Genomic DNA, 15,562 nt, shown 5'->3' on the forward strand with positions numbered 1-15,562 from the left:
TTTTGGTGTGTGAATAATTTAGGATTATCGAATGCAGAGGTACATCTGTGCAAAAATGGTGCTGCAGCTGTTGCATTCTGCCTCCTGCAGTGATCTCAGGCTGGGTGTCTAGATTTTCAGTTCCACTTTTAGTGCTGTGCTGCTCCAAGAGTAATTTGAAAGGGTACTGGCTGAAAATGTGAAGATTTTGCGTGACCAAGGTGAGGTGTCCATGGAGAAGGACATGGATATTGAGCACTTTCTGAAACGTAAGCTGTGAAAATTGGGCCACTAAGATGCCCAACATGATGCACCTTAAACTTGCCAGCCATTTCTGAAAACCTTTGCCCAGGGCATTGTGTGCAGGGTGGAGAGGGAGAGGAGGAGGCCCCCAAGTGCCAGTGCAAAACCCTCCCAAGCAGAATGAGAAGGAATAAAGTAGCAGATCCAACAAGCGCTTGGAAATTGAAAGGTCAAAGCTGAATGTCTTTGCATGGCCTAACCAGAGTGGTTTTACATTATCTTTTAGCAGTGTGCATACAGCTATTTTTATACAACATGCTGTATTTTGTGACTAATATTAAAGTTGTTATTTAACAGATTTTATACATTGTGCCAGTGGACAGATTATGAAATGTATTTTGCTTTGTTTTTATTAAAATGCTTTAAGTTATGGATTTAACACATTTGGCAGTTCTGTGTGATTTTTTTCCCCTTGATTTTTGGTGACGTAGAAAAATAGAGAATTACCTACTTCCTTACTTCTCTGTGTGACGTTGGATTTAAGACAATTTAAATCTCTGAAGACTAAGCATACCTCCCTCTTCTATGGCTGTATTGCTTTATCAGTCTCTGGAGGCTCCTGTGATCTCAGCTTTCTTGAGGTAAAATGAGGATATGACTGCACAGAGAGGGCTGGAAGGGATCCTGTGATCCTTTTGACCTTCATAAGAGATCAGATAACTGAGGGCCAGTGAGTTCAGGAGCTTATCTGCACTGTTACATTTCATGTTCTTCCCTTTGATTTGTGCATGAAGCAAAAATCCTGAAGTTTGGCCAGGAGTGCTGGTGCGATGCGAAATACTCCTCTTGGATGGAGCCTGAAGCCCTTCAGTCTCCAGAAGTCTAAGCAGCAGCCTTAGCATGGGAGTGTGAAAAGGGGACGTTAATGGTGCTGCGTGCCCAGAGACGACGGGGTCTGGTAGATTTGTTCAAGCATTGGTAAATGGTCCTTTGCAGACTCCTGCTGCTTTTCACTGGTGGTAGAGAGAGAGAGAGTTAGTGGAGCAAAGACCAAAGCTGCTGTTCCTGTGTTCTTGGGTGAACTGTTGGTCTGGATAGTCAGTCCTTGCCTCTCTCTCTCCAAAACCTATAATGGAAAGTGAATCCAATGCATGTGTCTTCTGCACAGCAAGGAAGAAGCTGGCTTGCTGGACAGATTTGCTTTCCCTTTACAAAAGAGAGCTTGGGAGGAGACAGTAAAATGTCCGAAGAAAACCTTAGTTCTGGGGATATTCACGCCATTACCTTTGGCTAGTGGAATTGTCGTCTAGGTGAGCAAGTACTCTGGGCTTGAAGTCTTCTCCTGTGTGAGGAGAACGCTTCAGCTGTTGGATGTGTGCAGTGCAAAGGATTCACTGGTGTGTGAAACGTTGGAAGTGCCCAGCAGGAGTTGCACTAAATAGTTAAACTTTGCCTGATGGTTATGACAAGCCCTTCAGCTGATGGCTCAGGGCCCCGTCTGGCTCTTGTGGCGCTCTCCGCTGCCTTGCGGATGCTGCCAGCAGCCGCCTCCACATGTGACCTGTATTAGAGCATCCCTGCTTCCGACTGGTACATACTGGTACTTGTTCAGGACTTGAAGCTATGATGTTGGGCTTTTCACTGAAGAGCTAAAATCTGGACATGCTTTTCCTTCTTCTGCAAGGCAGTAACCTCTGGCAGAGAGGAAGACAAGCCGCAGTAGATGCCAGAGCTGTGTAATGCTAGGATCTGAGAAAACCTCCCCTAACAGGGAAGAGGTGTTGATTTAAGCCAATTGTTCTGCTCTCAGGTGTAGTCTAGTTTTGACTGCCTCTTGCAGAGTAATTTTTAAGGTTTTTTTGGAGGACTATGGCTAAGAGCTTATAATGGAGTTTGGGTGGGAAAGGTGGTTTTGCCGGAGAGGTGGGATGCAGCACTCCCCATGCCCTGTGAGGCTTGTGCCTGGCATAATCAGATCAGTCCGTCTGTGACAAACATGGTGGGTTTTAGTTTCTTTTCCAATGAAGTCTGAAGAGAGCTGGGATCCCAAACCAGGTGGCCATTTATTTGTACTTGCCTTCCTTTCAAAGGAAATCCTCCTGCCATATTCAGATCAAGTGCTTTTGTTTGAACTGTGCTTTAAAATCATCTGCTTCTCCTTCCCTCTTCCTTTCGGGCAAGAGACGTAGCAGAGAGCACAGGAGACCTTGTAGCGGTGGTACAAGAGTGACGTTTCAGTGATACACGTCTTAGATCTTTCTTTGCCTCAAAATGAGAAGTCAGATTCAGCTGATGGTCCAACAGTCTCTCATCACAGGTGTCTCTTTCCCTCTGATCTTTATCTTTCAGTGAGAGTTCAGCTTTCTTTAGGTGTTTTATCCCCAGAGGGCCTAATTTGATAGGCCTTCATAATGCTTTTTTCATGTTGGGGGGGGAGGCATTGTTTCTAAGTGGGAAGTCACCAATCCAGAAACTCTGTGATCTGTCCTTTTGAAGTAGTGCTGGATTTGTCACCTGAACATCTCGTGTTGGGGCAGCCTGTAGAAGACTCCGCTTCATCGCTGAATCCCACCATCTCCCCTGGGAGGGCTGAATCTCTGGGCCATGCTTTTTCAGTTACTGGTGATAAAATAGACCAGGCAGCTTATGTGGGCTCCCTGGCTTCTGAAAAATGAAAGGGGCTGCAGAAAATGTCTTTTTGGTGGGGAAATGGGGTGGGTAAGGCAAAAGGTGGCTTTCAAGAATTCAAAAATAAGTTCTGACCAGCAAGGACAGCAGCAAAGCTAAGCTGATCTTTACTGTTGACTAAAGTGGCACCCGGGAAAATTCTCCTTGCCCTCCTCAAGCTTTTCTTGGGAGGTCAGGGAGCAAACCAAGGGAGAGGCATCAGCATGATTGACAGGGGGTAATTGCCAAACAAATAGCAACCAAACAGCACTAGTCTCAAAGTACCCCTATTCTGTCCCCTCGGGAGCTGGTGGCACAGGATGCTCTGTAGGATTTTGCTGACCCTTATGTGCAATATCTCATAAAGTGCATTCAGCCTTGTCGTTACAGTGCGGTTTCTGTATTGTTGGTTGCATAAAAGGAAGCACCTGTTTTTCATTGCGTGGTATTTTCTTCTGCTCTCTTTTCCTTCCCCATGTGCTTATTGAATCCTTTATCAGGGATGGAAAGATGCTGTTATTTTTTTTGAGGGCTGTGGGTTTGCTGGCTTTCAAGGTAGAGAGCAGCTTGGTTAATTTTCAAAACTAATAATTTTCTTTGGGCCACTTCTGTGGCAGCAACAGGCTTCAAATTCGGCTTCCATGGCAACATACTGCCATGGTAACTGAAAGGCCTGATAATCCTGAAGAAATATTTGCTTGTACCCTTCCTTCCCTCCTTCGTTCTCTTTCCCATGCGATGTGTGTGTTTGGTTACCCCTGCCAGATTCGATCGGTGTATTTAAAAAGCTCCAAGCACAGAAATGCACTTCTCTGGGAAGAAAACAAAAAAAGTTGTAAAAGCGATGGTGACATTTCACTGGCATTGTTTGCAAAAAATCTGTTGCAAGTCTGGAGGGAGGTGTCACTGAGCAACAAATTCCCTTCTAATGGGAAAAGAACCCTAAAAGAAATGCTTCATCCTTAGATTATTTTGTGGGAACTGGCTGGCATGGGCTGGCTCAGGGAATCGGACCCTGCACCCCGTCCAACATCTGTAATATTGAGGATGGTGAGAATTGACTCATCCAGTGGTTACGAGACAGAACCAGTGGTTTGCTGGGTCCCTTCCAGCGGATTCATTTGACACTAGGTTTTCTGTCGCTGCCTGTCACAGCTGCTTTCACACCAAGCTTGGTTAGCAAAGTTTGGCAGGGTGACAGGAAGCCCCAGTTCAGCAACTTTGCTCTGATTCAGCCTGGAGTGGGAGGGAAGGGGGAACGGGACTCCTGAAATGTTTTGCTAAGCGAGAAACAGGGCGAGGGCAAAGACTCTGCGTGGCAGAGGGTGCAGAGGAGCTTGGAGTCCGATGCTTTCTGTTTGTGCTTTCTGTTTGACCCAGAGCAAAGCTCATGACCTAACCTGGCACTACGTCAGATCAACATACTATGGCCAGTTATTAGACAACACTGTGTGTGTGGAGGGATCTTGTCTCCCTCACTGTTCCCTTACCCTAAATCAGCACTCTCTGGACTTCAAAGACTTTTTCTGGTTAGCTGTCTTGAGAATCATAATGCCTGCACCCAGCGCCAGGCTGCTCGTGGAGAACACAGAGTTGCCTCATTTATTTCCTGCTCCTTGTTTTTTATTCCCCAATTTCACCTTATTCTTCATCCAGGTGTTCCCCTTCCCCAGCTTTAGATCCGTTTGCATAGGGCTGCCGTGGCCTCTACAGACTGTTGTGAAACGAAACAGAGAACTCGTGGAGCTACGTGTAGGAGGAGAGCAGACACAGACTGTGACACAGGTTGGTGAATTGGGAACGCGTGAAGGGTCAAGTCCCTGTCCTCTTCAGTCAGAGAGCTGGGTTACAGGAACAATCCCAATATAAACTGTTCCAGCTTTAAAAGAGTACTGGGGGCAATTAAAAGGTATATCTATATGTCTCTGTAGTAATGTTTTGCATGGCTTAATTGCAGCTGGCTTGACCAGAACACTAGGCTGCTTTATGGTTGCTGTGCCTGCTGTTTTGTATTAGAAATTAGAATTGCTTTTGGGGCTACTACCTGCTAGCTTTGGGGATGCAAGAGCTGCAACGTCCTTTTGTTATGAGCAGAAATAGCTGTTTGCTGGAGACCTGTGTGGATGGTCCTGCTTGTCACCAAGCTTTGCCGGGAGCTTTTGTTGGTGCAACGATCTGGTTGCTTCTGGTGATGGTGGATGAAGCACATTGGCTTTTCTCCTCTAGCAGAGGGAAGCTGAATGAAAGCGAGAGGTTGCATTGGGCTGAGACAACCAGCTGGAGAGGGATGGGCAGAAACGGCTGCACTCAGCACTGTTGGGATGATCCAGGAGTGGATTCCTTTTGATAAGTCAGAACGGAGTACTGTGTTTTGTTTCTGTGTGACATTATCCCTGGGGACATGCTGTTTTCAGAGAAAAATGTATATCCCTGCCATGAAAACCTTTTGTGGAGCAAATGCCTTTCATGCTCATCCTAAGCTCTGAGCTCTGGTACAAAGCTTCCAACTGACTTCAGCAAGCGTTGGTCCCACACTGGCTGGTTTCCTCTTACATTGAGCTGTGTCATATCCTTGCTGCTCTACAGAGTCATCTTAACCTAGTTTGCGTACTTTCAGGCTGTGTTTACAGCAGACTGCCAATGTTCTAAGTGGGGGATGCTGTCCGGAACATGCTCTTTGCAATGTTTTGTGGAAGTATCGTGTCACCCCTGGCTAGGGAATCCCCTTTGTACCCCATGTGTACTTCCAGCAGCAGCTGGATGCAGATTTCCTCATGTCCTCCCTTAAACTGTCTCACAGTGCTATCGTGCCCTGCAAAGCCATTTTCGTGGTGTTTCATCAGAGCAGAGCTTTCCCCCTCATCTCTACACCTGCTCTCATTGCAATGCAGGAAGGGGCATCTGTAAAACTTCCCCGTGTTCTGAGCAGTTTACTTCAAGTTTTACTTCAAACTGGGACAGGCTCCATTTCCTGCGGGAAAATACCGTGAGGGCCCTCTGAGGTTTGGCCATTCCGTTTCTTTTCATTTTAGGTCTAAACCGCTTGTGCAGCTCCACAAGCCTTCATCCTGCTATTCATGCCAAATGTGCTACTGGAGCATCCAACTTCCCCGTGCAGTTGCATCACAGAAAGCCAGCAGTGATATCTGTACTAGCGGCTTGAACGCAGCCCTAGGGCTTGGGATGGAAATGCAGAACGGTCTGATCCTGAACACACAGCACAATCCCAGCTCTCCCTGCCAGCCCCTGCTGTGAGCAGAGAGCGGTCCACATAACCTCTCCCTCGCCCTAGAAACTCAGGCGTATTCCTGTGACTATCTGTCTCTGAATTTCAGGGCTGGCAATTGCTATGGCATTGTAAAATTAATTATTCATTAATATAACAGCCTGCAACTTTGGGGAAAAATGAATGGCATAACAAAGGAACCCTTCAGAGTGGGGACAAAGAGAAGAAAAGGGTGTGAAGTCATTTGCAAACATCCCATATCCAGAACGGAGACATCTCTTACTGAAATTCCTTTTTCTTTTCTTTTTTTTTTCCCCCATTTTTAATAACTGCCCTTTTCCTCTTGCTGTCTTTGGCAGGTCTAATTTCTTAGCGTTTCCCTCCTCTCCTGCACTTTTCTTCTCCTGCCTCTTGTGGAACTGAGTGTCTGGGGGAGGGAAGGAGGCAGCTTTGCCGAGTGCTGTGTTTTATAACCAGCTTCACTTCTGTCCTGCTCTGTCCCAGACACCTGTGAGTCTTTCAGAACTGGAAATCTCTCTGGCATATAAAAAAGGTCTGCTGCAGTCACGGGCTGCGATTATGAATTTATAAGGGAAGTGATCAGATTAATTGAGCAGCAGTGGGAGTGTTCAATTACACTGGCTTCTGATTAATTACCCTTTGTCGGACCGTGTCAGCACACTTCCTAATGCCAAAAGCATTGCCGGAGGTCTGTGGAGCAGCAAGGCCTTTGCTTTAAGCAATGGCAAAGCCAAATGTGCCTCAAGGCTAATAGATAGTTTCTCCTCTGCCTTCTTGATACGGTGGAAATATTTGCCCAAGTGTCATCCAAGTACTTGAAGCCATTTTGGACGATTTGCCTTTGATTATAAAAAAAATTGGGGTGGTGGTGGGGATTTTTAGGAAATCAGATGGCAATTTGTACTGGTCCTCTCGATACAGATATATCTGCTGTCCTCAGTGTAGAATTGCAAATGTACACCAAACACTGTCATCTGAAAGTGATCCTGTTAGTATTTTGTTTTTGTGCTTTCCCTCTACACACATTATCCCAAAGGGTGATGAATCCAGGGGGTCTCTGGAGAAGACACTAAGCTGGCACTGGAGCTGCTCGAAGAAGAGTTGCTCCATCTGTTCAGCCTGTGTCTCATGGCTTCCCCGGAGCTCTTCGTGGGGCTGGAAGCGATGTAAGCCCTCTGGCTCCATTTGCCTGCTGGAAGTCAGGGCTACTTGCCTTTCCCACCTTCAAAGCCATGTACAGATGCCATGAGAGGTCTGGGCTGTTGTGGAGGCTGGAGGAGAGCCTGAAGGGAACATCTGAACACATCTGTAGCCACTCTCTACACCTTAGTTCAAGCAATGACCTTATCTTCCAATGTGAATATCTCTACTTTTCTAAACATTATTCCTTGTATTCACATTCCTTCTCAGCTGTTGCACGTCCAGGTAAATACACTGAGCCCTTTGGGTGGGAAAAGCCCCCCATTCTGGTTCCAGCTGTGTGCACTAAGGCATGTCACTGTCTTACACGCGAGCATGGATGCTTCCCAGCTCCCCAGAAATCTCTCACCCAATTATGTTAAGATTTCTCTGGTGTCTTGGTATTTGCAGCCACTAACTTGCTTCTGCATACCCAGTCCTTTCTTCTCCTCTGGGAACAATAGACCAGAGGTTGAGTCTTCACTCTTACAGCAAAAATTCTAATTGCTTCCTAATGGCATTGCTGTCTGCTATTGAATTTAAGCCCTGTTACATTACTGAGGTGCTCAGCATCATGCTTGTGATATTCTGGTCCTCTTCTAAGTGATGGCTCAGTGTCATCAGCAGATCTTACTCCTTGACTTCTCTTTCTGTCTGGGTCATCAAGTAAAAATTATTTAATTGCTTGGTGAATTCCATTGTTGCTGCTTTCTCCTCATTTGTTAGATCCTCTCCTGTCAGCACAACCATGGCATAAAAATTCTGGCTTCTATGCAGATCCCTCTCAGGGGCTATCATCACTGAAGTTACTTTTACACATAAGATGTATGTATAACCAATCTCTTCTTGTCTCTTCACAAAAATGTACAAAAACTACTTGTACGGTGTTTCTGGGTGAAAGAATGAATCTGCCTGGGAATGAACGAGTGGGTGGTAGCCTGCTGCGTAAGCAGCACTGCCCTTTCAGGCCCTGCAGTAGCTAAAGGACATGCTTCCCAGATCTCCAGATTCAGGTTTTATCTTCCTAACATCACATGATATTAAATAAGCAGATCCCTATAGCTTATGAAGTTTCATAAAACTCGCTGCCTTTTGCTTTAGCACAGGAAATATACAGCTGTAAGAAAAAGTAGAGATCTCATGTGCGTTTTTTTCTGTTTTCTTCTCCATTTCTAAGTCTGACAAGTCCAAATTTCTTCTTTTGATTACCAGTTGTTATCTAAATCACACAGTCCCTGTTTCTGAACCCTTCAAATAACACCCTTCTCCTCCCCTGCCCACGCTGCTTCTGGAGTATGGACAGTTGTCCACGCTCTCCTCTGCAGTCCAGTCTGCATACTGACTTCTCCAGTGGACGACTTTGTTCCATGATCTTGAGGCGTCTCCAAGATACCAACTCTGTTTTACCTCTCAGGTGGATGAAATCTCTCACCAGAGGCTGTGTCCTTAGTCACCTCCCTCTGGAGTTAAGACTGAGATCCTGGGTTTGCCCACTTGCATGCAGTTCCTCAGCAATATGAGGATCCTCAAGGTTTTGACCACCCTGCTTAATCTTGTGCCTGAATCAAGCACTTTCCCTTTTCAGGTTACGTGAAAACGGAAGAGAGACAATCCTGACTTTCCCATCAGAGTTTTTGGCCCAGTTCATAGCTGTAAGGGCACAGGCTGCCACATGTCAACTCCTCTTGCCATTGGCACATGGGAGGCAACGCAATCCTCTCTCATGGGTGGTTAAGCTCTTCTGAATTACACGGTATTTATTACACAATAAGAACACACATAAACGATTACTGTGAACCCTTATGGTGAGTTGTTTCAATGCTTAAAGCCTGGCTGGATATGGAAGATCTCCAACACCACCAGCAACTCACAAAATGCACACAAACAGATCCCTTACATTATGGTTTTGGAAATATTCCCCCCTTGGGCTTCTTCATTATCAGTTCAAGACAGCAACAATACAGTCCAATATCTGAATTATGAATGCCAGCTTCTGTCTGCTTCCGTGCAGCCGTTCAGCCTTGCCTGAGTTCCTTAGATGGGTTTAAGCCCACAACCGAACTTCAAGGAATGCTGCCAAACTTTTCCAACAGCACCAACGTCAATAAGCTTCCCTTCCCTCCCCACTCTCGTAGCTTTTTTTTTTTTTATTCGTCATGTATTTTTTCTTCTGTTGAATAATTCTACTCTCGTAGCTTTTTTTTTTTTATTCATCATGTATTTTTTCTTCTGTTGAATAATTCAGCTAATAGGCTGGTACTTGAGCGCTTGAGAGCTGTGTTCCCTAATGAGGGAAGCAGCTTGCCAACTTTTTATCTTTCCAGTTGTTTGACTGCAGACCCAACATCGTCAACAAATCACCATGGAATAGCTGTGGAAATACAGAACAAAATGTCGTTGTCTTAACTTAAGTGGGCAAGGAAGAAAAAAATAAACGGAATGAAAGAAACCCAAGCCCTGCACAGGAAAACAAAGTACAAAAGTGAAGTGTGCATGGAAGGGAATGATAATAACAGAAATCTCTTTGCAACCTCATTTTGTCTCAATATCTGCAAGCAGGAAAGCTGTATGGGAGAAAGGACGTCAACTTGCCGAAGAGACATAGTTGTACTAATTCAGAGCATGGGTGTAGATGTAACTGTGGCAGTTCTGCTTCTTTCCATTTACGTGAATAAAGGTTTGTATAGACAGCGGGTTTTTTCTTTGCCAACTTTTTTTTTTTTTAAAATCTGAATGTTTTACGGTCCATGTGACACAGATGGGATTTAAAAAAATAAATATATGTATGTGATGCCTTTTTGCACATTGCCTAATCCCCTTTAAAATAGCATTAAGGTCATATTGGCTCAAGTTTGTTCAGATAAGATTCACACTGACATGTTTCAGACAAATGTTTAGTCCTTGGCCCTCCTTGCATTTGTTCTTTCCTGGATCCCCACTTCTGTTTACCAGAGCAGGGCTCAGCAGCTCTGGGTACCTGAAGAGTCCCACTCGACCTCCAAGCAAGTGAGGACGTTTGCAAGGTCCCTCATCTCCTTTGCAGGACAATAACTTCCATAACTTGTGAATCAGGCAGAAATGCAAGCTGGATGAGAAGCAGGAATCTGGATAAAATAATGTGTCCCCACGTGAACCAGGTGAGGAGGCCAGATCCTGTTCTCGTGTTAGCCAAAATGATGCTCTGGGAGCCGGTCCCTAAACTTGGTATGAATCTCATTTTGGTGGTAGGCGCTAAATAGGTAGCTGAAGCACTGCCAAAGAATAATACCTGAACATCATGTCAGTCGCAAATGCTCTTTGGTTTTGTGTTAGATCAGTGCTGAAAGCTTTTATCATCCTAGGCAGAAGTGGAAGTGTTAGCATTGTGTCCCGTTGCAATAGAACATGGGAGCTGGCAAAGCACGAACAGAAACAAAGGCTTGGGAATAGACTGTTATCTCCCACCAAAGACACACACCTACCAAGATGCTGGTCAGGATATCCAACAGATATCCTTCTATTCCTTAAGGATTTGACAGCGAATCCCTTTGGCTGGATATCTAATAATGGTCTAGTTCTTAACATATGTGCTTAAGGAATAGCTATTTTCTTGTTAAGCAGCAGTTTAGTGGTAGGGAAAAAAAGCGATGTCAACACTTCAGTTTTTGAAGCAAAGATTTGTGTTCGTGAAGGGAGCAGCCAAGAGATGAGAAAATGGAATAAAGAGAGCTTTTCATCCAGAGATATCAATGTCATTCACGTTTCAGGGATGAGGAAACAGAGACTTGAAAAGTTGACGTGGCTCAGACAAGTCCTCCCGCAAGCCAGCAGCTTGCCCGAGACCAGAACTCTCATCTTGAATCCCTGCCCAGTGAAATTAGCTGAACTAAAATTACACCAAGTGCTGCATCCGAGTTTGACATCGTTATCTTAACTGCGTGGTGTGTTCTGCAACACAGGGAAGATACTCATCTTAGGTCTTGGGGCCAAATTCTCAGCAGTGGATGTGGGATGGGATGCTTAATGCAATAGAGACTCTTATCTCAAATATTGACTTAAAAAATGTACATCTAAAAACCTCACATGTGGCAAAGGTCCCTATTATGCTAGGTGCTGTACAAACAGGGCTCCAAGAGATTGTCCTGATCCCAGGAAATGTGTTTTCTAAGTTCTTTCCTGTGGTGTTGCCAGCATTTACACAAAATGCAGAACACTGAGCTGAATGGCAGAGCTGGGCAAAATTTGGCACTTCTGAACTGAGCTAAGCTGGTTTAATTGGAAATTAAAATCCCACTCATCTGGCCTGTAATTGCTCTTAAAGGATCCTTTGAAGACACAAGGCTGAATTAAATCAACCTTGCCATATGGACATCCAGGGAACTGCCCCAAATCAGAGCGGTTAAAGATCTGACTTGTTATGTTTGTTTGCCCTCAAAGCCTGGAGAAGGGAAGTTGAGATGAACAAAAATGATGACAGTAGAAAAACAAAGGAAAACAGACAAAATGAATGACTGAGATCTCATGGAGCATTGCTCAAAATGGGTCCTCAGGGAATGCAAACTCACAATTGTTGCTTCTGAAAGGCGGCTCCCCTTTCGTTTGCATGGATGTATTGCTGAGCGCCCTCCTCTCTGCCTCTTGCTTGTTTATAATCTATCTTCTGTTTCATGTCAGTCTTGCTTGTTTCTTATCCATCCTTCAGCTATTGGTGGCAGGAGATAAAATGCCCTTTTGTTTTGCATAGCAGGGATATATGTGATATGAAGCCAGATGGCTGCCAAGATGAGCAATTGAGAGTGTCTGCATGTTATTAATTGCAGCTGCTGTTTTTGCAGCCGGAGGTGACGGGAGGGTTCCCAGCAGCAGCCAGGAGCAGATGGACGAAGATGTCTTGGTGGCATGTGATTAAAATCCACTGGGGTGGGGTGTTCTCAGCCCCACTCTGGGCTTAGGCCTTCTGTTGGACAGTGGGATCATAGGAATGGATTTATTCCCGTAAAGGAATGGCCAGAAGCCCACTTTGATGCACTGGTGTGATCCCGTTGTATTTGGTTGAAGCTAAACTGTTTCATGTTGTTTCTTGCTCTTCCTTCTTTGTTTTACTGCTGCATTACATTACTAAAAATACCTAAAAACATATCAGTTACTGAGCTGTTTCCTCTGCTTGTTCTTGTTCCAGGCACAAACATCCATCTCTCTCTAAACAGCTATCTCATCTGCCCAAATTAAGTCACTACTTCAAAGCAGAACTTCACCTTTAGGGAACCTGTTATTCTGTAATCCTGGCTTGTCTCCTCCTGCACTAACGAGAGATCCGGCAATCAAGGTAGGGGTCTAGTTTGGTAATAGCTGAAGGGAAGGGTTGATAATCCCATCATCCTCTAAATTGGAGGTTGGAACATCTTGGCTTCTTGCTGAGAATTAGAAGGGCTGTTTTGGGTCAAGCTAAATCCTGTCTAACTGCATCCTGTTTCTGTCAGTGGCCAGGAGGAGATGTTGAAGGAAGACATGTAGTTAGAATACTTTTCCTACCTATAAACCCCCAGCCTTCAGAAATCAGCAGCTTAAGGACTTCATGAACTGGAGGCTTGCTGTGCAGTCAGCAAAAGGCAGAGACGTTTGTTGTCTTTATAAAGCTTAAAGAAGACTTGCTCTTCCATGTTTTCTTCCTGTCTGATTCACCCATGACACAACACTCCTACAGCCTCAGGCTCAGAAGGCAGGCTGAATTTTAGCTCAAGTTGTTCTTCTTGATTCAGGATGTTTCAGGATGGCTCCTGTAAGTGATGAGTTTTGCTGTGTGCTGTCTCATTAAGCTGTAAGTTTACAAGCTCTCTTCTGGATCTGCATAGATAGCAGCAGTGTCAGAGTTTGGTGTTCTGGCTGTGACGTCTTCACAGAAAATCCTGCTCTCCAGGTAAAAGAAAACAAGAAAAACCCCAACCCAAAAAGAGCCCTTGGTGATAGGACCCTTTGAAGAAACAAAGTTGACGTAATCCAGTTCAGCTTTGTGGATGATGTCATGAGAATGATCCCAGTTCAGAACAGGAGACGACCTGGCTTGTCATATTTGGAAGACTGTGGTGATGACTGGTGACCACCCAGGTACCTGAATCCCTGGGAATGTGCTTAAGGTTTTTCTTCTGTCCGTGTCCACCATCTGGGATTAAGGAATGTCTGGCACGCCGGCTCTATCTGTGAGGGATTTTGTGCCTCAGGCACTGCACACTTCCCTGCTCAGAACTTCAAGGATTTTGACACCTGGAATTTGAGGGTTTTCAAACTTGTGGTTCCTGATTTTAGCCTATTTGCACTTTCTGTTTGGTTCCCTGCCCTGAGGATGGGCAGCAATGGTTGCCAGCTGTGTGGTGAGTCAAGAAGGGAAGATCTCAAGCATTTCCCTTCCTGAGTTGTATGACTTTGGGGTAGTGATGTTACTGTGTGGAGGGCTTATTGTTGCCTGGACTATGGTTTTTGGGATGATAGCAGGGCTTTTGTATTAGGACATGGCTGATTGGTCCCTGTGTTTCTTCTCCAGAAGAAGCCTTCATGGGAGGGAGAATGAGCTGACAGGCAGTTTGGGATGGGGTAAGGTACTTCTCCAAATGCAAGGTATAGAAGTTGTACATTGTCCTTTCTGCTAGGATGGTGATAGGCTCAGTTACACTCAACACGATAGCTGTGCATAGAGCTATCTCTGTTCTGTCTGCCTCTGAGATCCAGTCCAATTTGGTTCTACTTCCTTAAAAAGTATATTCCCATATAAAACCTTTTTTTTTTTTTTACATTTAGGTACAGCCACATATGCAATTACGTATGTTTTCTGTGCATGTGTTCGCACATACAATTGCTCTAATTCTGAGCATGACTATTTCCTATCTGTTGTGATCTGACTACAGCAAAAATTAAAATAAAGATTAGATTAGTTGCCATGGTAACAGCTACCCCTGCCTCATATGACGCACAGATTCTGTGAAGTGAAGGAGCACATATCAATTTACACTCTTAATTTTTGGGACACTCAGGGTTCAGCTCTTCCCAGGAGGTCCTCTGATGACAGCAAGTGATATCTCCCTGTTTCCACTCAGCAGGCTTATCCTCTTCGACTTTTTGTAATTCATAAGAGCTTCAGAGCTGCTGCCACCATCTCTTAGTAGAAACTATCTCATCTTCATTTCAGTTTCTTTCTTAAAACAAACAAAAAAAAGAGCGGGAGGATGATGGAAAAAGTCTGGTCTGGGGGATAGTGGGGCTGCGGGAGGTGTACTTGCCCCCTTGGGAAGGGAAACAGCCAGCGCCTCACAGGGCATCGGTGCAGAGGCTGTGCGCGGACTGGAGTTACATGGCTAATAAGTAATTGCTAATGAGGGGGAGAATTGTCACATAACATCAGCAGTCATGAATTAGCAAAGCAGCGCGCAAAAGAAGGTAATGGTCAGATTTGCTAGGCTCTCTTGGTTCACTTGTTCTCGTGACTGTACATCAAGGTTTAAAATGTTTCTGCTTTGTATTGGAGAAAAATAAACAGCCTTGAGTAGATGTAGTAAGACTAATGATGTCTTGTGGTGCGAGATCTCACTTGTTACATCTCCCAGCTATCGGATCTTTTAAGGTGTAGGATGAGACGAATTATCGGGTCTGCAGGAGAAGAGCACATGAAGAGATAATACACTTGACTGCAGTTAATGATTGCTGCTGTGTGTCTGTGTACTTTACAGGGATAACAGGTCTTTTTGTTTCTTGCCCATCGGGCGCCTCTCCGTGTTGTCTTTCAATCTGCATCCTTGGTTCTTTTCTCAGAGTTTATTCCAGAGTTACCACCAATTCCAGAGTTACCACTGCATCTTGCAGCGCAAAGGGCACAGTTGTGAGCCCGCTGGTAACGAAGGGCTGAGAAGGGGTCGGGGGATGCCTCTCCCTCCACTCTTCCCACATCATTTCTTATCCATTGTTCCCTGCCACTTTTTGTCTCCTTCTCCCAAACAAATGTATTTAAAGCCCTCATGTCCAGAAAAACCTGCTTACCTCGGGTGCGTTAGGTATCTAGTTCAGCCACAGACTGAAAAAAACCACAGACCATAGCAAAGCATTTTAAAAAGAGGGAGTGGAAAATAGGATTAATACCACCCTTTCCCTCTGTGTCTAACTTGCTCATAAAAATCAGTCTCTCTCCTCCAGCCGTGATAGACATCTCTCCCGCTGTCTAGCAATTCATGAACCTGCCCGATAGCCCACCTCAGTCTTCCCAGCTGGAAGCCCAGCTCAGGT

Source organism: Fulmarus glacialis, unplaced genomic scaffold (assembly GCF_000690835.1).
Source record: "Fulmarus glacialis isolate BGI_N327 unplaced genomic scaffold, ASM69083v1 scaffold8892, whole genome shotgun sequence".
Lineage (NCBI taxonomy): Eukaryota > Metazoa > Chordata > Aves > Procellariiformes > Procellariidae > Fulmarus > Fulmarus glacialis.